Consider the following 22,692-nt stretch of genomic DNA (forward strand, 5'->3'; position numbering starts at 1 on the left):
AAATGGGCAAAAGACCTAAATCGACATTTCTCCAAAGACATACAAATGGCCAAAAAGCACATGGGAAGATGCTCAACATCATTAGCTATTAGGAAAACGCAGATCAATTATCTGTAGAATTACTGAATCACTATGCTGTACACCTCATTTTAATATTGTAAATCAGCTATACTTCAATTAAAAAAACTCAAATCAAAGCCACACTGAATGTATACCACTTCACACCCACTAGGTTGGCTATAATGAAACACAGATAACAAGTATTGCCTAGATGAGAATGTCAAATAGTGCAGCCACTTTGGAAAATAATTTTGCAATTCCTCAAAATGTTAAGCAGAGTTACCATTTGACCCACCAACTCCACTCCTAGATATATACCCAAGAGAAATCAAGCATGAACACACAAAAACTTGCACATGAATGTTCACAGTAACATTATTCATAATAACCACGGGTAGAAATAACCTAAACATCCATGAAATGACGAATGGATAAAATGTGATATAACCTACAGGGGGAAGAGTATTCACCCATAAAAAGGAATAAAGAACTGTTACCTGCTAAAACACTGGTGAACTCTGACAGCCTTGTGCTAAGGGAAGGGCCAGTCACAAGTGACCACACGGCATTGAAGGCACCCCACTGCTTACCAGCACCTCCCACTCTGGCTCCCGTTAGGGCCTTCTTGCTAACGCTACTCTCTCTTCCTTTCTTATGTGTCCTCCGCTTTGGCCTTCTGTGTAAATCCTTCCCCCATCTCACTACTTTCATCTAAAGATTTTCCCTGACTATACTCTGATGTCTCCCATGTCTGATCTGCCAGGCCAGTGTCTGATTATATCACATATTTGGGCATTTAACTAGTAGTCTTATTGTTTTTCATCAAGTTATACTGTGATTTATCTTCCTCCCAGCTCCTCAAGTATAAGGACATACTTGGGCAAAGGAACATGATGGGACCTAACATTCACTAAATACCTGCTTAATATTTAATATTAAAGGCGGCGGAGTCATGATGGCAGACTAGGATGATGCAGAATTCGTGTCTCCGCACAACCAGGGCACCTACCAGGCACCGGTGGGGGGCCGCTGACACCTAAGGGGACGGGAGGAACCCCCAGCGACTGGGTAGGACATGGGGCATGGGGGCAGTGAATGGGGAGGAGGAATGGAGGTGGGACGGAACCAGCGCCCGAGGGGAGGCTGGGGGAGGGGAAAGGATCCCCAACGGGGGACCGTTGGGAGGGCAGAGGATCAAAAGGGAGCGCACCCAGATTTCCCCTGCCTGCTTGGGCCCCTGGGAACCTGCTGAGATCCCAGGCCTGATCCTCTGCCCAACGAGGCCCCCTCCAGCCGCGCGGGTCCTGAGGGAGCAGGAGGGAGGGAAGGGGGAGCAAAAGTAAAGGCAGGACCTCCGGGACCTGCACCGCTGAGGGGCGGCTGGGGGAGGGGAGGAATTCCTACACCCAGCGGGACCCACCCAGGGTTAGGGGTCCAGCGGCAACGGGAGAAACCCTCGGGAGAGTGGAGGAAAGGAGGGGAGGGTGGCCAGCGCTTTCCCTGCCCATCTGGGCACCAGGGAGCATGTCAGGCTCCCAGGCCTAATCCTCTGCCCTTGGAGCCTCTCTCCCGCCATGCAGAGCCCAAGCCCTGCCCCTACACCACCCCCCGGGCCCCACCTCTGCACTCGGAGACCCCCTCCCTCCAACTGCGCTGGGCCTAAGCCCACACACACACACCCTCACCCAGGCCTTACCTCCAAAGTCCGGAACTCCACACTCAGGACCCCTCTGGACATGCTGCCTCTCCCCTGCCTCGCAGGTCCTAAGCCTAGGCCCCGCCCCACGCTTGAACATCGCCCCACCTAGGCTCCACCCCACCCTAGGCCCCACCCCACCCTAAACCCCACCTCTGCCTAAGATCCACCCCCTGCCTAAGCTCTGCCCCCCACAGCCAAAGCCTTTTCCTTATTTTATTTTTCTATTTTTTTTCCTCTTCTAGGCTGTAGTTATGTTTTACCTTGTTGTTGATTCATTTATATTTTTATTTTTTCTAATAAATCTTTTACTTTTCTAATTTTATTCTTTATACTTTGCTATTGTTCTGCTCCTTTTCGCTTGTTTCCTTTTTTTCTTTCCTTTTTCTGTTGTGGTTTTGTTTTATCTTGTTGCAGATGTTTCAATTATTTTTTATTTTTCCTAATATATTTCTTACCTTTCTAATTTTATTTTATTTTTTATTCTTTGTTATTGTACTGCTCCTTTTTTTCTTTTTCTTCTGCCACGTCATGCGGCTTGTGGGATCTTGGTTCCCAGGCCAGGAGTCAGGCCTGAGCTCCGGTGGTGGGAGCGCTGAGTCTAAACCACTGGAATGAGAACCTCAGACTCCAGGGAATAATTATCAGAGTGAGGCCTACTGGAGGTCCTCATCTCAGCACCAAGACCCAGCTCTACCCAACTGCCTGCCAACTCCAGTGTGGGACGCCTCACGTCAAACAACCAGTAAGACAAGAATACAGCCCCACCCATCAAAAAAAAAAAAAAAAAAAAGAAACGACAAAAAAAGGTTACAGACGAAGGATCAAGGTAAAAACCTACAAGACCAAATAAATGAAGATGAAATTGGCAAACTACCTGAAAAAGAATTCAGAGTAATGATAATAAGGATGATGCAAAATCTTGGAAACAGAATGAAGAAAACATGAGAAATGTTTACCAAGGACCTAGAAGAACTAAAGAGCAAACAAACAATGATGAACAACACAATAAATGAAATTAAAAATTCTCTACAAGGAATCAACAGAATAACTGAGGCAGAAGAACGGATAAGTGACCTGGAAGATAAAATGATGGAAATAACTGCAGCAGAGCAGAATAAAGAAAAAAGAATTCAAGACAATTTCAGAGACCTCTGGGACAACATTAAACACACCAACATTTGAATTACAGGGGTCCCAGAAGACGACGAGAAAGAGAAATGGTATGAGTAAATATCTAAAGAGATTATAGTTGAAAACTTCCCTAACACGGGAAAGGAAGTAGTCAATCAAGTCCAGGAAGCACAGAGAGTCCCATACAGGATAAATCCAAGGAGAAATACATCAAGACACCTATTAATCAAACTAACAAAAATTAAATTCAAGGAAAAAATATTAAAAGCAGCAAAAGGAAAAGCAAAAATAACATACAAGGGAATCCCCATAAGGTTATCAGCTGACTTCTCAGCAGAAACTCTACAGGCCAGAAGGGAGTGGCAGGATATATTCAAAGTGATGAAAGGGAAAAGCCTACAACCAAGATTACTCTACCCAACAAGGATCTCATTCAGATTCGACGGAGAAATCAAGAAACAAGAAAAATCTCAAATAAAAAGTCTAACCTTACACTAAAGCAACTAGAAAATTTACAGACAAGCAAAAGCTACAAGAATTCAGCACCACCAAACCAGCTTTACAACAAACGTTAAAGGAACTTGTCTAAGCGGGAAACATAAGAGAAGAAAAAGACCCACAGGACTTCCTTGGTAGCACAGTGGTTAAGAATCCACCTGCCAATGCAGGGGACATGGGTTCAAGCCCTGGTCTGGGAAGATCCCACATGCCATGGAGCAACTAAGCCCACGCACCACAACTACTAAGCCTGTGCTCTAGAGCCCACGAGCCACAACTACTGTGCTCACGTGCCTAGAGCCCGTGCTATGCAACAAGAGAAGCCACCGCAATGAGAAGCCCCTGCTTGCCGCAACTAGAGAAAGCCCGTGCACAGCAAAGAAGACTCAACGCAGCCATTAATAAATTTATATATAAAAAAGAAGACCCAACCCAGCCATAAATAAATAAATTTATATAAAAAAAGAAGACCCACAAAAACAAACCCAAATCAATTAAGCAAATGGTAATAGGAGGTAATAGGAATATACATAGTGATAATCACCTTGAATATAAATGGTTAAATGCTCCAAACAAAAGACACAGACTGGCTGAATGGATACGAAAACAAGACCTTTATGTATGCTGTCTGCAAGAAGCCCACTTCAGACCTAGAGACACATACTAAAATGAGACTAAAAATGAGAGGATGGAAAAAGATATTCCATGCAAACGGAAATCACAAGAAAGCTGGAGTAGCAAATACTCGTATCAGATAAAATAGACTTTAAAATAAAGACTGTTACAAGAGATAAGAAAGGACACTACGTAATGATCAAGGGATCAACCGAAGAAGAAAACATAACAATTATGAACATTTATGCACCCAACATAGGAGCACCTCAATATATAAGACAAATGCTAACAGCCATAAAAGGGGAAATGGACAGTAACACAGTAACAGTGAGGGACTTTAACACCCCATTTACACCAATAGGTCACGCAGACAGAAAATAAATAAGGAAACACAAGCTTTAAGTGACACAATAGACCAGGGAGACTTAATTACTATTTTTAGGACATTCCATCCAAAAGCAAAAGAATACATTTTCTTCTCAAGTGCATACAGAACATTCTCCAGGATAGATCACATCTTGGGTCACAAATCAAGCCTTGGAAAATTTAAGAAAACTGAAATCATATCAAGCATCTTTTCTGACCACAACACTATGAGATCAGAAATCAATTACAGGAAGAAAACTGTAGAAAACACAAACACACTGAGGCTAAACAGTGCACTGCTAAATAACCAAGAGATCACTGAAGAAATCAAAGAAGAAATTTTAAAAATACCTAGAAACAAAAAAGACAATGAAAACACGATGATCCAAAACCTATGGGACGCAGCAAAAGCCATTCTAAGAGGGAAGTTTATAGCAATTCAAGCTCACCTCAAGAAACAAGAAAAATTTCAAATAAAAAGTCTAACCTTACACTAAAGCAACTAGAAAAAGAAGAACAAAGAAAACCCAAAGCTAGTAGAGGAAAGAAATCATAAAGATCAGAGCAGAAATAAATGAAACACAAACGAAGAAAACAATAGCAAAGATCAATAAAACTAAAAGCTGGTTCTTTGAGAAGATAAACAAAATTGATAAACCTTTAGCCAGACTCATCAAGAAAAAAAAAGGGAGAGGACTCAAATCAATAAAATTAGAAATGAAAAAGGAGAGATTATAACTGACATCACAGAAACACAAAGGATCATAAGAGACCACTACAAACAACTATATGCCAGTAAAATGGACAACTTGGAAGAAATGCACAAATTCTTGGAAAGATAAATCTTTCCAAGACCGAACCAGGAAGAATTGGAAAATATAAAAACAGACCAATCACAGGTAATGAAATTGAAACTGTAATTTAAAATCTTCAAACAAACAAAAGTCCAGGACCAGATGGCTTCACAGGCGAATTCTATTAAACATTTAGAGAAGAGTTGACACCTATCCTTCTCAAACTATTCCAAAAAACTGCAGAGGGAGGAACACTCCCAAACTCAATTTATGTGGCCACCATCACCCTGATACCAAAACCAGACAAAGATATCACAAGAAAAGAAAATTGCAGACCAGGATCACTGATAAAAACAGATGCAAAAATCCTCAACAAAATACCAGCAAACAGAATCCAACAACACATTAAAAAGATCATATACCATGATCAAGTGGGATTTATCCCAGGGATGCAAGGATTCTTCAGTATACGCAAAGCAGTCAATGTGATACACCATATTAACAAATTAAAGAATAAAAACTATATGATCATCTCAACAGATGCAGAAAAAGCTTTTGACAAAATTCAACACCATTTGTGATAAAAACTCTCCAGATGGGCTTCCCTGGTGGCGCAGTGGTTGGGAGTCCACCTGCCGATGCAGGGCACACAGGTTCGTGCCCCGGTCTGGGAAGATCCCACGTGCCGCGGAGCGGCTGGGCCCGTGAGCCATGGCCGCTGGGCCTGCGCGTCCGGAGCCTGTGCTCCGCAACGGGAGAGGCCACAACAGTGAGAGGCCCGCATACAACAACAACAACAACAAAAAAAAACTCTCCATAAAGTGGGCACAGAGGGAACCTACCTCAACATAATAAAGGCCATACACGACAAACCCACACAGAAAACATTATTCCCAATGGTGAAAAACTGAAAGCATTTCCTCTAAGGTCAGGAACAAGACAAGGAGGTTCACTCTCACCACTCTTATTCAACATAGTTTTGAAAGTCGTAGCCATGGCAACCAGAAAGAAATAAAAGGAATACAAATTGGAAAAGAGGAAGTAAAACTGTCACTGTTTGCAGATGACACAATACTATACATAGAAAATCCTAAAGATGCTACCAGAAAACTACCAGAGCGAATCAATGAATTTGGTAAAGGTGTAGGATACAAAATTAATGCACGGAAATCTCTTGCATTACTATACACTTACAACAAACGATCAGAAAGAGTAATTAAGGAAACAATCCCATTCACCATAAAGCGCCTAGGAATAAACCTACCTAAGGAGGCAAAAGACCTGTACTCAGAAAACTATAAGATACTGATGAAAGGAATCAAAGATGACACAAACAGATGGAGAGATATACCATGTTCTTGGACTGGAAGAATTAACAGTGTGAAAATGACTATACTACCCAAAGCAATCTACAGGTTTAATGCAATCCCTATCAAATTACCAGTGGCATTTTTGACAGAATTAGAACAAAAAATTACACAATTTGTATAGAAACACAAAAGACCTCGAATAGACAAAGCAACCCTGAAAGAAAAATGGAGCTGGAGGAATCAGGCTCCCTGACTTCTGACTATACTACAAAGCTACAGTAATTAAGATAGTATGGTACTGGCACAAAAACAGAAATTTAGATCAGTGGTACAGGACAGAAAGCCCAGAGATAAACCCACACACCTATGGTCAACTAATCTATGACAAACAAAGCAAGAACATACAATGGAGACAATATAGCCTCTTCAATAAATGGTGCTGGGAAAACTGGACACCTACATGTAAAAGAATAAAATTAGAACACTCCCTAACACCATAGAGAAAAATAAACTCAAAATGGATTAAAGACCTAAATGTTAAGACCACACACTATAGAACTCTTAAAGGAAAACATAGGAAAAACATTTTTTGACAAAAATCACAGCAAGATCTTTTATGACCCATAACCCAGAGTAATGAAAATAAAAATAAAAGTAAGCAAATGAACCTAATTAAACTTAAAAGCTTTTGCACAGCAGAGGAAACCATAACCAATACGAAAAGACAACCCACAGAATGGGAGAAAATATCTGCAAACGAAGCAACTGACAAAGGATTAATCGCCAAAATACACAAGCAGCTCACGCAGCTCAATATCAAAAAAACAAACACAATCAAAAAATGGGTGGAAGACCTAAACAGACATTTCAGCAAAGAAGACATATAGATGGCTAAGAGGCACATGAAAAGATGCTCAACATCACCAATCATCAGAGAAATGCAAATAAAAAAAAAATGTCATGAAGAACCTAGGGGGGTAAGACAGGAATAAAGACACAGACCTACTAGAGAATGGACCTGAGGACATGGGGACGTGGAAGGGTAAGCTGGGACGAAGTGAGAGAGTGGCATGGACATATATACACTACCAAATGTAAAACCGATAGCTAGTGGGAAGCAGCCGCATAGCACAGGGAGATCTGCTTGGTGCTTTGTGACCGCCTGGAGGGGTGGGATAGGGAGGTTGGGAGGGAGGGAGACGCAAGAGGGAAGAGATATGGGAACATATGTATATGTATAACTGATTCACTTTGTTATAAAGCAGAAACTAAGACACCATTGTAAAGCAATTATACTCCAATAAAGATGTAAAAAAAAAAAAACTACAATGAGGTATCACCTCACAACAGTCAGAATGGTCACCATCAAAAAATCTAGAAACAATAAATGCTGGAGAGGGTGCAGAGAAAAGGGAACCTCTTGCACTGTTAGTGGGAATGTATATTGATACAGCCACTGTGGAGAACAGTATGGAGGTTCCTCAAAAAAACTAAAAATAGAACTACATATGACCCAGAAATCTCACTACTGGGCATATACCCTGAGAAAACCATAATTCAAATGGACACATGTACCCCAATGTTCATTGCAGCACTATTTACAATAGCCAAGACATGGAAGCAACCTACGTGTCCATCGACAGATGAATGGATAAAGAAGATGTGGCACATATATACAATGGAATATTACTCGCCATAAAAAGAAACAAAGTTGAGTTATTTGTAGTGAGGTGGATGGACCTGGAGTCTGTCATACAGAGTGAAGTAAGTCAGAAAGAGAAAAACAAATATCGTATATTAACGCATATATGTGAAATCTAGAAAACTGGTACAGATGAACCTATCTGCAGGGCAGGAAGAGAAAGGCAGACGTAGAGAACAGAGGTGTGGACACAGTGGGGTAAGGGGATGGTGGGATGAACTGGGAGGTTAGGATCGACATAAATACACTACCATGTGGAAAACAGATAGCTCGTGGGAACCTGCTGTATAGCACAGGGAGCTCAGCTCGGTGCTCTGCGATGGCCTAGTTGGGTGGGATGCGCGGGGAGGGAGGTCCAAGAGGGAGGGTGTGTGTGTATGCGTATGGCTGATTCACTTCACTGTGCGGCAGAAACTAACAGCATCGTAAAGCAATTATACTCAAAACAAAAACAAAATATAATACTTCCCCCTCAGAGGTCCTGGAAGTTCTTGTTATAATGAAATAAGACATTTCCCCCAACAATAACAATTATATCAGGTAATTTACAGCACCAGTTTTCAAACTTCAGTTGCCTATGGACCACTGTGGAGCAGGGTTGACAAACTATGACACACACACACACACACACACACACACACACTCGGGGCAAATCGGGCCTACTGCCTGTTTTTGTTCCATCTGCAAGCTAAGAATGGAGAATTTTACAATTTTTAAATAATTGAAAAAAATTTTTAAAGAACATTTTGTGACACTAATATTTTATCAGTGTCTATAAATAAATTTTTACTGGAACACCACCATGATCTTTCATTTATGTATTATTTTCTATGGCTGCTTTTATACTATGGTTAGAGTTGAATAGTTTTAATAGAGACCACACGGCCTGCAAAGTCTAAAATATTTACCATTTGGACCTTTACTGTGCAAGTTTGCCATCCCCTGCTCTAGAGGCTTTCAGGAAAAGGCAGATCCTCTCCACTCCACTTACTGAAACAACAGGGGAGGGAGAGATGGAGAAAAGAGGCCTTTTCATCTTCAACAGCCACCGTGGGTAATTCTGTTGTAGACCTTGTATTATTCAGAAAACACCGCTCTGCACACGATTCCTCTAGATGCCCAGGTGAAGGGGGACGTGTCACGTGGAGGCTTCTAATTCATAGTTGAGCAAGACGGGAGAGCTTAGTGCAGAGGCTTCCTGCCCCTTGCCAACAGTACATACACGCACAGCCAACCCGGCCCCTCCCCAAAAGAACACGCCATGCACGTGCCAGGCACTTATAGGGTCTGAGGGAGAGAGAAGTCCACTAAGCGGGACGTTTTAATTTCATGTGATAAATTAATTTCATTTCACCTTAAGGTCTGTGCTTAAAAGGTCCTTCCTAGCCCGTGGGTCCCATTTTCTTCTTTAACTTTATAGTTTACATCTCCAAGGTAGGCATTTAATCCATCTAATCCATCTTGCTCTCTCCCCATATATGGTATTAGGTAGGAATCCAGTTTTATTTGCCTCCATAGGGTGAGTTAGTTTCCCCTGCACCATCTATTAAGCAATCCATCCTTTCCCCCACTGGTTTTCGAGTGTCACTGTAATCACATATGAAAATCCTACATGTACATGTGTCTATCTCTAAGCACTCTAAACCTACCACAGTGCTCTACCTAACCACAAGGCCAGGGCTGAAACAGTGTAGTACTGGGGCACGTCTTCACATCTGGTAAAGCAACAATTCCTGCCCTCCACCCAACTGCTGCTTTTTTTTTTTCCTAAGATTGACCTAGTTGTCTGGATATGTTCTCCATATATAAGTTTAGAGTAAGTTTATAGAGTTGCCTCAAAAAAAAAAAAAAATTCCAACTGGAATTTAAATTGGGATTGAATTAAATTTATAAGGGGGAGAAATAACATCTCTATATTATAAAGTTAACAGTGGTCAGAGAGAAGACATTTACAAAATGTGGAACAAAGCTTTAATATCTGAGGCATCAGACAGCACTTCAATAGAAAAGTGGACAAATGGTGACTAGGCAATATACAGACTAGGATACCTAAGAACGTGACGAGTATCGGACAAGAGGCTAACAGGTGGCATAATCCAAGAAATACATATCCAACTACAAGATACCACCTTACACTTGCAGACTGGCAAAAATTAGAAAATCAGAGCCCTCCAAGGAGATACGGGGCTGCAAGAACTGCCATGCCCTGCTACTGCTGGGCATGGAGATGGGGACAGCCATTCTGCAGAGCTACCTGGCACAACTTAAATTAAATTTAAGCCAACCCTATGATCCCCTGCAGCCTGGCTGAACTCTTACGGAGGCCCATGAAAAGATGCATACTGAACGCTTGCTGTGGCCCTGCCGGTGGGGACGGAGCTGCCCAGGCAAGCTGGGCTTGTGGGGACAGAATGGATACACCCTACAGAGTGCCACGCAGCGGACCAAAGCAATGACTCAGACCTGTGCACAGCAACAGCGAGAGAGCCTAAAGCATTGTCCTTACATAAATGACATCGTCATTTACGTAAGTTAAAAACACAAACTCACTGAATACACTGGCAAGAGCACTTACCCATGATATATTGAAACACATCAGAATGGGTGCTCTGGGGGTTAACACGGGTGGAAAATGAGGATAAAATGGAATAAAACAAGCAAGAAGAGACGAGGAGAAAAAGGAGCCTAGCTTATACGAACCCTCGACTCTGGGGTGGGAGAGCGCTAACACCCACCAAGCTAGCTGCTGTAGCCTGCACCTTGCAGATGCCACCCAACCACAGCACCGCAGGCACACACCACAGCTCTACCGCTGGGTATTTCTACCTACTCCAGTTTCACGTCTAACAGACCTTTATTAAAGGAGCCCTAAGTGTAAGAAATTATAAATGGTAAAAAGAAATATCAAAAAGACATCTTGAACTGGTACTGGTATAACCAGAATGCAGGATAAAGACGGCAATATCTGTTAACATGGGTAAACAATATGATACCGGTTAAGAGATAAAGGAACAACAGAATGGTATTTGGGTGAAAGAAGAATTAGATAATTTTAGACATGTTTTGCTTTTAAGTTCCAATGTTTGCTTGAAAGCACCGACCCCAGAGGACAGTCAAGGATGGCTGGACATGCATTTGAGAGTCATCCGGATTGCCCGTTGTTCTACCTGCCAGAGAGTTATTAAAGATGACAGTGGTGTGGAAGACGTACAGGATGCTAATGATACGGATGCTCGGGGAGGTTTTCAAACAAAACAAACCACTAGGAGGCAGAGCAGGAAATGACTGTGGAACGTGAGAGTGAAGGCAGGGAGTAAATTATTGCAGCTCTCATTTACTCAAAGTTGACCATGTGTAATAAAGACTAAATACATAACTCTGTGTTCACATGCCATTATATTCTACTTTAACAGCAGTAGGCGCCAAAGATTTAAGACAGATTTCTGCAAGCAAACAAAGAACTGAGAAAATCTAGAGTGTTACTATGTGAATGGTGCTCCAGAGTTGTGCGATGCAGTGGCCCTGACTCACTCTTATTGACAGCAAATACTGTGCACAGTTCAGAATGTCAGTCAATAAATATTTAACATCTACTATGTGTTAGACAATACGTTAGGCATTGCACAGCCTGTGGTTAACAAGGCTGGCATGAACCTCACAATTATACAGACTAAGTCAAGGTGTTATGGACACCCCTCTGCCCCTCTATCCACCCCCAACGAAACCTACTCTGGGGAGACAGAAAGTCAATTGTAATCTTAGAAATCTGAAGGAAGCTGTCCTCAAACTGTGCTCCTGCCAGAAAAACAGCTTTATACCATACTTTATATTGCTATAATACATACTTTTAAATATATATTTACATATAATATATATACTATGGTGTATTACAATAATAGTATTGTATACGATAGTGTATAGTATTATATTTATATATTTACACATATTTATATATATAGAATATATACTATGTTATAACAGCACGGTATACTTTATGGTAGTTTTACCATAACTATAGTATGATAAGGTTCTTTACGTAAGTAAAATAAGCCACTGCTTTCCTCAGAGGTCGTAAATCAAGTAAAGAAAAATAAAGCTTTTGAGCAGCTATTCCAGGAAAGTCTAAGTTGTAAGCATCTATTCCATTTAGTCCTCTGCAATAAGGAATTTTCCCTTCCTCAAAAAGTATAAAATCTTATGTATGACTTTAACAATCAAATTTTAATAATCTAAAAATATACTTAAACTTTTGCGACATCATGCCATAAAAACTGCTATTCACCCAAAATCAAAAAAATTCCCAATGAGCTACGAAATAGTTCAAATCTACCTTCTTGCCTGATCCCAACATAAAGCCTATTAAATCTGAGATTTACCACCCATTACAGTCAAACTAAAAGTTATATAACCATATTTACTTTTATCTGTTTACAATAAACGTTCTAGGGTAAATTAACTGTCTGGTCCAGTGTAACAGTTGCTAGAATAATCACAGTACTAAACCGTGTGCCTCAAGTCTTCTTTGCCCCCCAACAGCAGTTCCCCCAGAATGCCCTCAGCCCTCTCCCACCGGAACCGCAAACCACCACCACCACCCAAACACACTTCCACAAAACAAGAAGATCTAGGACAATGATATAAAACTGGGACTCTAAGCTGCATGTGGCTCTTTCACTCACCAACCAACAGGATTTCAAATTTGTGTCAGAACAGTACAGTACAACACTGTGACTACAAACGTAGCTCCACAATCCCACCACTGAATGGCACTGGTTTAGAAAAGGCAATGTTTAAAAATGAAAGAAGTGCAAGAGATGAATATATGGCCTTTACATTTTCTCCCTATCAGATTCAGAATATTTCATCTGCAAATCCAACAGAAATTTGTGGAAAACAGAAGTGTAATCTGTAACAATGTAGCCATTTAAGTCCTATTATAATCAACACATAATATTTTTCTGATGTGGCCTGACCTATAATCATGTTAGAATTAGTATGTACTCAAAGCACACTTAACCCTAAATCAATAAGAGTAGAGGAGTATAAATAAACCAACAGTCTGAAACAACTAAAAACTCTAATTGCAAAGTGCAGTTGATATGGCTAGAAATAGTACCAGTCTCCAAATGTCAAGACAAATTTTAAATAAAATCTCTTATTCATTTATAGCAGATAAACCTTGAAACACAAGCCATTTAAGATGAACTTAATTTCCACCTCCCCCAATCATTATGACAAGAATCCAGTAACTTTATATCTTTCCAATCTTCAAACAGTTCACCCACATTTCTAAAAGTATTACTATAATAAATGTATAAAAACTGGAATAACATAAATGTACTGCTTTCTAATGACTAACTTTTATTTACAAAAAAATGTCCTGGCCTTGTTAAGTCACTTCAGCTTCTGGCCAAGATGGGTAACAAGGGACCAAATTTACCCTACCGCTTTAAACAACTCGGAAAGAGAAAAAAAAAAACAACAATACATGAAACAACAATAGTTTCTAAACACTGGATGTCAGGCATCTCAGGGCAGCTGATTCCTGAGAAAGAACACACACACACACACACACACACACACACACACACACACACACACACACACACACACACACACACACACACACACACACACACACACACACGGAGAGCTACAGTTGTCCCTGTGATACAGAGACAGAACCCAGGTGGCCAGAGCACACAACTGCTGGAAAAGAAGAGGTGTCCAGGAAGAGAGCTCCAGAGGTCCGAATGAGTACTTATCGGCACACGCAATTGCAGGGAAAGAACACCCACAAGGGAAAGAGGGGAAAGCCCTGGGGCTCCCTCAGGGTTAATAGTCTGCATTCCCACTTGCTAGAGAAGACGGGGCACTGGGCAAAATACTCAGAATGGTACTGCCTCAGCAAAGGGGAAAAGTAAGCTTCACAGCTGTTCTGATCACTCTAAACAAAACTTAAAAAGCAAGTCTCAAAAGGATCAGACTAATTCCAAGTAACTTAGCATCTCAATCATGAAGCTCAAGAATATATTATTTAAGAACACAAAAATACCCAGCACCCAAAAAGGTAAAATTCACAACGTCTGGTATTCAATAAAAAATTACCAGATATGGAAAAGTCTGAAAATGCGAGGAGAAAAACTAATCAACAGAAACAAACCCAGAAATGACGTAGATAATAAAATTAATTGACAAAGACAATATACATTGTTATGACTATTCTCTAAGTTCTAAATGACTGACAAATAACTGAGTGTTAGGTAATATATAATTATAAATTATAATATTATTATAAATATACATATTATAAATATATAATTATAATTTAGGAAATTATAAAAAGACCCAAGTCAAACTTCTAGACATAAAAATACAGTATCTGAGACAAAAATTACACTGGATGGGATTAACAGCATGTTAAACACTGCAAAAGAAAAGATGAATACACTTGAAAACACATCAATAGAAATTATTCAAAATGAAACAGACAAAAATAAAAAAATTAAAGACTTTGAAGAGAGCATCAGTGAGCTGCAGAACAACTTCAAATAGCCTAATATACAAAGGGGAAAAGGGCAGAAAAAATATTTGAAAGAAATTAAGGGCTAAAAAATTTCCAAATCTGATGAAAACTATGAACACATAGATACAAAAAGCTCAACAACCCATAAGCACAAGAAACATGAAGACAACTACACAAGGCAGATCGTAATTAAACTGCATAAAACCAGTAATAAAGAGTAAATCCTAAAAGCAGTCACAGGGAAAAAAGACAACACATGGGGGGGGAAAAGACAATACATGGAAGAACAAGGATAAGTCTTTCCTATAAGACTTCTCGTAGGAAACAACGCAAGCCAGAAGACAGATGAGCAAGATCCTTAATACGTGAAGAAAAAAACTGTTACCACAGAATTCTATACTCAGCAAAAATGTTTCAAAAACAAAGGCAAAATATTTTCTTTTCCAGATATTCAAAAACTGAAAGAATTCATCAGCAATCTCTCAGGTGGAAGGAAATGATAATAGGTGTGTATCTGGCATTACACAAGGGAATAAAGAACACCAGGAATAGTAACATATTTGGAAAATATAAATTTTTATTTCTTAAATCGCTTTAAAAGATAATTAAGTATTTAAAGCAAAAATAGTAACAAAGTATTATGGGGTTTATAATCTGTAGAAATAAAATTTATGATACCAACAGCACATCTGCTAGGAGGAATAAATGATGAAGGATCCTGTACTATAAGGAAGGGGCATAACATCACTTGAAGGCAGACTATAGTATGCTCAAGACATATTTTATAAACTCTAAAGCAACCACTAAAAAAAAAAAAGAGTTACAGCCAGTAACCCAATAAAGCATATGTGATCATTAAAAGATAAACTCAACCCAAAAGAAAGCATGAAGAAAACAAACAGGGAATAAAGAACAGATGGGATAAACTGAAAACCAATAGTAAGACAGTAGATTTCAACCCAATCACATCAACAATAACATTAAGTGTAAATGGTCTGAACATTCCGATTTAAATACAAAGAGTGTCAAATTGGAAAAGAAGTCCCTACATGCTGCTTAAAAGAAATATTTAAATATTAAAAACTCATGTACCAGCTATCACTTATTAGACACGTACTAATCAATATGAAAAACTTCTCCTGCAGGGACTTAAAAGTATCAACGTGTAGTATAAAGCAACACAGATTAATGGGCGGGTGGAAAGAAAGGGAAATTTATAAGAGAATGATAAAGATTTATAATATTCAATTCTCCATATTACCAGAGTCTGTCTTCTACTGAAAGTACATACTACTACATACTATCTAATCCTCTTTATGTCAAAAGTTCCTCCAAAAAAAAAAAAGCTATTTTAAACCATTCTCACTCAAATCAGATGTAGGCCACTACTATTAAAAAACAAAACAAAAGCCAAAACCAAAACCAACCAACCAAGTACTATGTCCAATGCTTTAGAAAATCCAACAAGACACGATTTTTAACACACTAGAAATCCTCTGAATTTCAAGTTGGGATAAACCAACAGCAAAAATAAAATACATGGCAAGTTGGACTTGGGTGAAGCAGGCAATATTCCCCAAATATAGTCCCTCCTCTCTTCAGAAGAAAGCAAATGTATCACTAAACACTTCACAGTTAACACATTACTATCTTTTTGTGACACCAATATCCTGGATGCTTAGAATTTTGAGAGCTTATCTAGTATCGGTAGTAAGTTTAGAACACACTCTGGCTCAGCCCCCTAAATCTACCCAGAGCACGTGGTTAGACCTCCTGTTTTTAAATCCTGGCTCCCAAAATTTATAGCCGTGTGATCACGGGCAAGTTACCTAACTTTATGCTTTCAACCTCCTCTTCTGTAAAACGGAGGACAGCCGGAAGAGTGTAACTTTTTAAAGAGAATGCTTTTATTAGTTATCTATTTAAGGACCTACTGTATAGCACAGGGAATTCTACTCAATACTCTGTAATGACCTATACGGGGAAAGAATCTAAAAAAGAGTGGACAGATGTATATGTATAACTGATTCACTTTGCTGTACACCTGAAACTAATGCAACATTATAAATCAACTATACTCCAATAAAAATTTTAAAAAAACAGATAATAGCTATTGCATATTGAGTGCTCACCATGAGCACAGCACTGTTCCAAGTGTTTTGCATACAATTATGTATTTAAATACTAAAAACCTATGACGTATTGGGTTGGCCAAAAAGTGCCTTCAGTTTTTAAGGAAAAAATAAAAGACACATTTTTCATTTTCACCAAGAACTTCATTGAACAGTGTATTCACCCTTCTGTTCCACTACCTTCTGTCATTTTTCAGGCAACTTCATAATTCCATCTTCCCAAAACATTTTATCTTTTCGAGCAAAGAACTGTTCCAGGTGCCTTTTATAGTCTTCCAGGGAGCTGAAATTTTTTCCATTAAGAGAATTTTCTAAAGACCGAAATAAAGGGAAATCCGAAGGTGCCATATCTGGTGAATACGGCGGATGAATCAGAACTTCCCAGCCAAGCTGTAACAGTTTTTGCCTGGTCATCAAAGAAACATGCGGTCTTGCATTATCCTGATGGAAGATAATGCGTTTTCTGTTGACTAATTCTGGATGCTTTTCGTTGAGTGCTGCTTTCAGTTGGTCTAACTGGGAGCAGTACTTGTTGGAATTAATCGTTTGGTTTTCTGCAAGGAGCTCATAATAGAGGACTCTCTTCCAATCCCACCATATACTCAACATCACCTTCTTTGGATGAAGACCAGCCTTTGGTGTAGTTGGTGGTGGTTCATTTCGCTTGCCCCACAATCCCTTCCATTCCACATTATTGTACAGTATCCATCGCCCGTCACAATTTGCTCTAAAAACGGAACATTTTCATTACGTTTAAGTAGAGAATCGCATGCAAAAATACAGTCAAGAAGGTTTTTTTCCCTTAACTTACGTGGAACCCAAACATCAAGGCGATTCAGCATAACCAAGCTGGTGCAAATGATTTTCAGTGCTTGACTTGGATATTTTGAGTATGTCGGCTCTCTCCCGCATGGTATGACATTGATTCTTCTCAATTAATGTCTCGATTTGATCGCTAGAAACTTCAACTGGTCTACCTGACCATGGAGCATCATCCAGCAAGAAATCTCCAGCAAGAAACTTCGCAAACCACTTTTGACACGTTTGATCAGTCACAGCACCTTCTCTATATACTGCACAAATCTTTTTTTGTGTTTCAGTTGCATTTTTACCTTTCTTGAAATAATAAAGCATAATATGCCGAAAATGTTGCTTTTCTTCCATCTTCTATATTAAAATGACTACACAAAAATTCACCAATTGTGGTCTTTTTTTAAATGCACGCTGATATGACAGCTGTCACGTGCAATCTAACAAAACTATTTCGAATAAAGTTAAAGACAACTAAGTGCTACTAGAACCATCTTATGGAAAAAACTGAACGAACCTTTTGGTGAACCCAGTAATAAGCTTTTTTTTTTTTTTTTTTGGCGGTACTCGGGCCTCTCACTATTGTGGCCACTCCCTCTGCGGAGCACAGGCTCCGGATGCGCAGGCTTAGCAGCCATGGCTCACGGGCCCAGCCGCTCCGCGGCATGTGGGATCTTCCCGGACCGGGGCACGAACCTGTGTCCCCTGCATCGGCAGGCGGACTCTCAACCACTGCACCACCAGGGAAGCCCCCAGTAATAAGCATTTTTATCTCCAATTTACAGATAAGGAAACTGAGGTGCAGAGATATATGTTTCTCCCAAATTTACATATCTAATAAGGGAGGAGCTACGATTTTAACTCAGTCTAATTTCAGAACCTGTCATCTTAATCCATATGCTAAACGAGTAACTCCTTTATAAACGTTTTTTCAAAGCTGCCTGTCTTTCACTCTAGACTGTGAACTATTTAGCGACAAGAGCTCTGTCCCCTTCATTGTGAGTAATCCCAGCAGCCAGCACAAAGAGAGTATAAAGCAGGTCCACGGAAGGTGCTGGATGCACTCCGGGTGTGCGTGGTCCTGCTTCACACATCGCTTACTTGTGCTCCGGCAGGAATCAGAAGGCTGGTGCTCTCTCCCAACCACACCAGTCCTCAGTTCTTCTGCTGTAGGAAGGTCACATCGCCTCCCTAGACCTGAGTGTTCCCATCTGTAAAATGAAGAACTGCACTAGGTCTAAGTTTCCTTTCAGCTCTAAAAGCCAATATCGCTCTTCAGAAAAAAGAACTAAAGAGTTGCCTCTGACCAGGAGAATCGAAGCACCTTGTAGTTTTCAGAGCAGCATTTAGAGCCCTTTTATTTCTTGTTTAAAATCCCTTGCTCCCCCAGAATAAGAGCTCGTACTGGGCCTGGGCCTAGCCTGTCTTGTTTACATTGCTCCCCCAACCATGTACCTGACTTGTGGAAGATATCTGATGTTTAATGAGTGAATGCACTGCAGGTGAAAACTTGTGAGCAGTAAGTGAAACGAGGAAATATTTTTATGTAGCACTCTAAATCAGCTGTTTCCTAAATCCTATGAATGGATGGCTAATTTTATTAGCTGGATGTTCATTTTAGATATATCTATTTACTTTAGTTACAAAAACTGTGCTTTAAAGACTCGTTCACAAGACTTAAAAATGCTTTAGTTCTTGCTGTTTCAATATTTTTCACCTACATCTAAGCAGCTTTTGTTCCAGAAGACCCATGGAGCATAAAAAGTCATCATAACATCAACAGTAAACACTCAAAACTTTTTTCTGAAATACATATACCTTGTCTATGCTACAACTAGATCATAAAAGCAGCAGCTGAAAAGTCATCAGACACAGCTTAAAACTCAGAGGAACAGGTACTGAACCCGGCCCCCAGCCCGCCAACCTTTTTCCTAATGCCTTTAAGTATAAAGCTATTACAATGTTGAAATAAACCATTTACTTTGAGGTTTATTTCCGTAGATTATGCACAGAACCACACACTCAAATTTAACGCAGTCTCAATTAACCAGGGTTCTTGAAACAATTATTTATGAATTGATAAAGCTATACATCTTTACGCCCTGAGGTTTTCCTTGTAAAAGCCTGAAAAATGAAATAAGTTTCTAAAATTGAATGACTACCTTTTTACTTTGTTTTAATAACTTATGATTACATTAGAAAAACAGAAATTAGGGCCAGAAGTATACTCTATGCAAAATACATACTACATGCCTTCTTACCCTGGCTTGTGCATTCTGTCTTAATGCAGACGTCTGGGCCTCCCCCTGGAGATGGATGATGCTTCACTGGGGTGGGCTCTGGCCTCTGAATGTTTTTTAAAATGCTACATGTAACTGAGACAGCAACGAAGTTGAGAACCACTGCACTAAACTACAACACTTAATGCTAGACTGCTTTAAGCAATTACTTCCGGCAAGTAATTAACTCAGTGTCTTTTTCTAAACTTAAGTACTATCAACTGGAGTAGTGACTCCTCACACTGATTTGTATGCATTCCAGGGAATACCACAAGCCTTAAAACAAAATTCAGTACAAATTTAATTTTAAAAAGAAATTCCTTAATTTAAAAGAAGAGAAAGGGAATACCCACTAAAACTGAGTTTTTGAAACATGTCCTCCTCGTCCATTACAAAGTCAGAAAAGCAAGAGGTTCGAGCCCTGGCCTGTCTTTCTGCTTACGTATTAGGTAAAGGCACAGTGACTCAACCGAAAAGCTGTGAGCGTTGCATGCAGTCAGCACCCAGAGAGTGTCCTACTTGAAGAACTGTCCCCGAAGGGCACTCTCCCATCATAAAAACAGTTTAAGTTAAAATATGTAAAACATAAAAGTGTAAGAAAAAAAAATTATCCAATTCCTCATCTCAAAGGGAACAGAAGACTAGAGGAAGGGACGTCAGCAGTGACCTCAGAAGAGCTGCGGGGTGGAGAACTGCTCCAGGTTCCTGAAGGGGAGAGGAAGGACCTTAAGTGCGAAAGTAAAACAACTTGACAGGTTTTAGAAAAACCACCCTAAATGGTGACAAAGATTTGCCCTCTGAAGGAGAATTTGATAGGGGTTATTATCTCCAATTTATGCATGAGAAAATAAAGTTGTGAGGGGCTAAGTGATCTGCCCCAGGTTACAGTGCTACCAAGAAGCAGAGTTAAGACCTGAATGAACATTCTGTGAGACTCAAAACCAAGCTCTTATTACAGCAAAGGTAACTCTGCACAGCTCTGTAACAATGAAGCAGTGTGGGCCTTGCCCAAAGATCTTTCAAAAAACGTCCGCACACAGACCAGGAGTCAAGCTGTTAAGTCATAAATACCAAAAGTTGACATTTCCTGATATAAAACTTTTGATATCTTGAATCAGCCTCTTTCTTCACAGTCATGCCTGTAATTTTCTTTACATCGGCAACAAAATTTGCTGTTAACTGCAGAAGCTCACCCTCCCTCCAGTTTTGCTAACACTGCCACTGCTTTCCAGCATCCTTTTCTACCCCATGACTTTTAATACTTTAACAACAGCTCCAGGACGGCTTTCAGACCACATGGCATGCAGTTTTCTGAATCACTACCAATAATCTCAAAATGGGGAAAAGAAATGATTGTCAAAAAGAATAAACCATCATAAATTAAATTAATTTACGTATTACATGTAAATTAATTAACTAATGTAGCTGCTTCCAAAGGTGTCTAGGAAACAAATCCTCCTTGCTGGGATAGTCTATTACATTCTTACTTTTTAGTATCTGACTATCAAATGGTTCATTTTCAAGGGAGGCACACCCACTACTCTTTTTTTAGGTTAGAAACAGGCAGCACAAAACTTCTATTTAAGAAATACAAAATGAAAACCAAATATCTCCACTGTTTACTAAGGCAGTGCTGAGAGGTGAACATGCGGAGACTGAGCAAAAAGCAGAGGAAGAGGAAAGAAACGGGAGCTGTGGTGCTACGGAGTTAAAAGACTGGGCATATACCCTGAGAAAACCATAATTCAAAGAGTCATGTACCACAATGTTCACTGCAGCTCTATTTACAATAGCCAGGACACGGAAGCAACCTAAGTGTCCATCGACAGATGAATGGATAAAGAAGATTTGGCACATATATACAATGGAATATTACTCAGCCATAAAAAGAAACGAAACTGAGTTATTTGTAGTGAGGTGGATGGACCTAGAGTCTGTCATATAAGTGAAGTAAGTCAGAAAGAGAAAGACAAATACCGTATGCTAACACATATATATGGAATTTAAGAAAAAAAATGTCATGAAGAACCTAGGTGTAAGACAGGAATAAAGACACAGAGCTACTAGAGAACGGACTTGATGATATGGGGAGGGGGAAGGGTGAGCTGTGACACAGCGAGAGAGAGGCATGGACATATATACACTACCAAACGTAAGGTAGATAGCTAGTGGGAAGCAGCCGCATAGCACAGGGAGATCAGCTCGGTGCTTTGTGACCGCCTGGAGGGGTGGGATAGGGAGGGTGGGAGGGAGGGAGGGAGACGCAAGAGAGAAGAGATGTGGGAACATATGTATATGTATAACTGAGTCACTTTGTTATAAAGCAGAAACTAACACACCATTGTAAAGCAATTATACTCCAATAAAGACGTAAAAAAAAAAAAAAAAAAGACACCTTAACACTTCACAGCCGGGAAAAACAGCCCCTTCCCCCGTTTGGAAAGTCTTCCAAACAGACTATCTCCATCTATGCCACGCCGTGGGCAACCACCAGAAAGCCAAATGCTGTCTTTAGAAGTGTTCCTTTTTCAGGACAACCATTCACTTCTTCCTTCCTTCATTCAGTAAACACTTGGGCAGCTACCATTTCCCAAGCGCTCCGCGGCTAGGGGGCTGGCACGGAGCATTCAGTACTGAGGAACCTCCACGGCCAGTTATGAAGAGCCAAGAGAACAGGGTTCTTCCATCTTGTTAAATTAACCATCAGCACTGGTGTCCTCTGCACCAGTCACCAAACTAGCTGCTTGGCCCAGAAGTCAATCAAACTGCA

At 40.1% G+C, this 22,692-nt stretch overlaps 1 protein-coding gene across 1 annotated transcript in view; it reads right to left on the minus strand.

The window, feature by feature from the left end:
• The window catches only part of UBE2E1 (ubiquitin conjugating enzyme E2 E1), a 76,066-nt gene that overhangs the window by 27,450 nt on the left and 25,924 nt on the right, over window positions 1-22,692 (minus strand). The gene's annotated exons all lie outside the window — the stretch shown is intronic.

The sequence above is a fragment of the Grampus griseus genome (assembly GCF_964374135.1).
Source record: "Grampus griseus genome assembly, chromosome: 5".
NCBI lineage: Eukaryota > Metazoa > Chordata > Mammalia > Artiodactyla > Delphinidae > Grampus > Grampus griseus.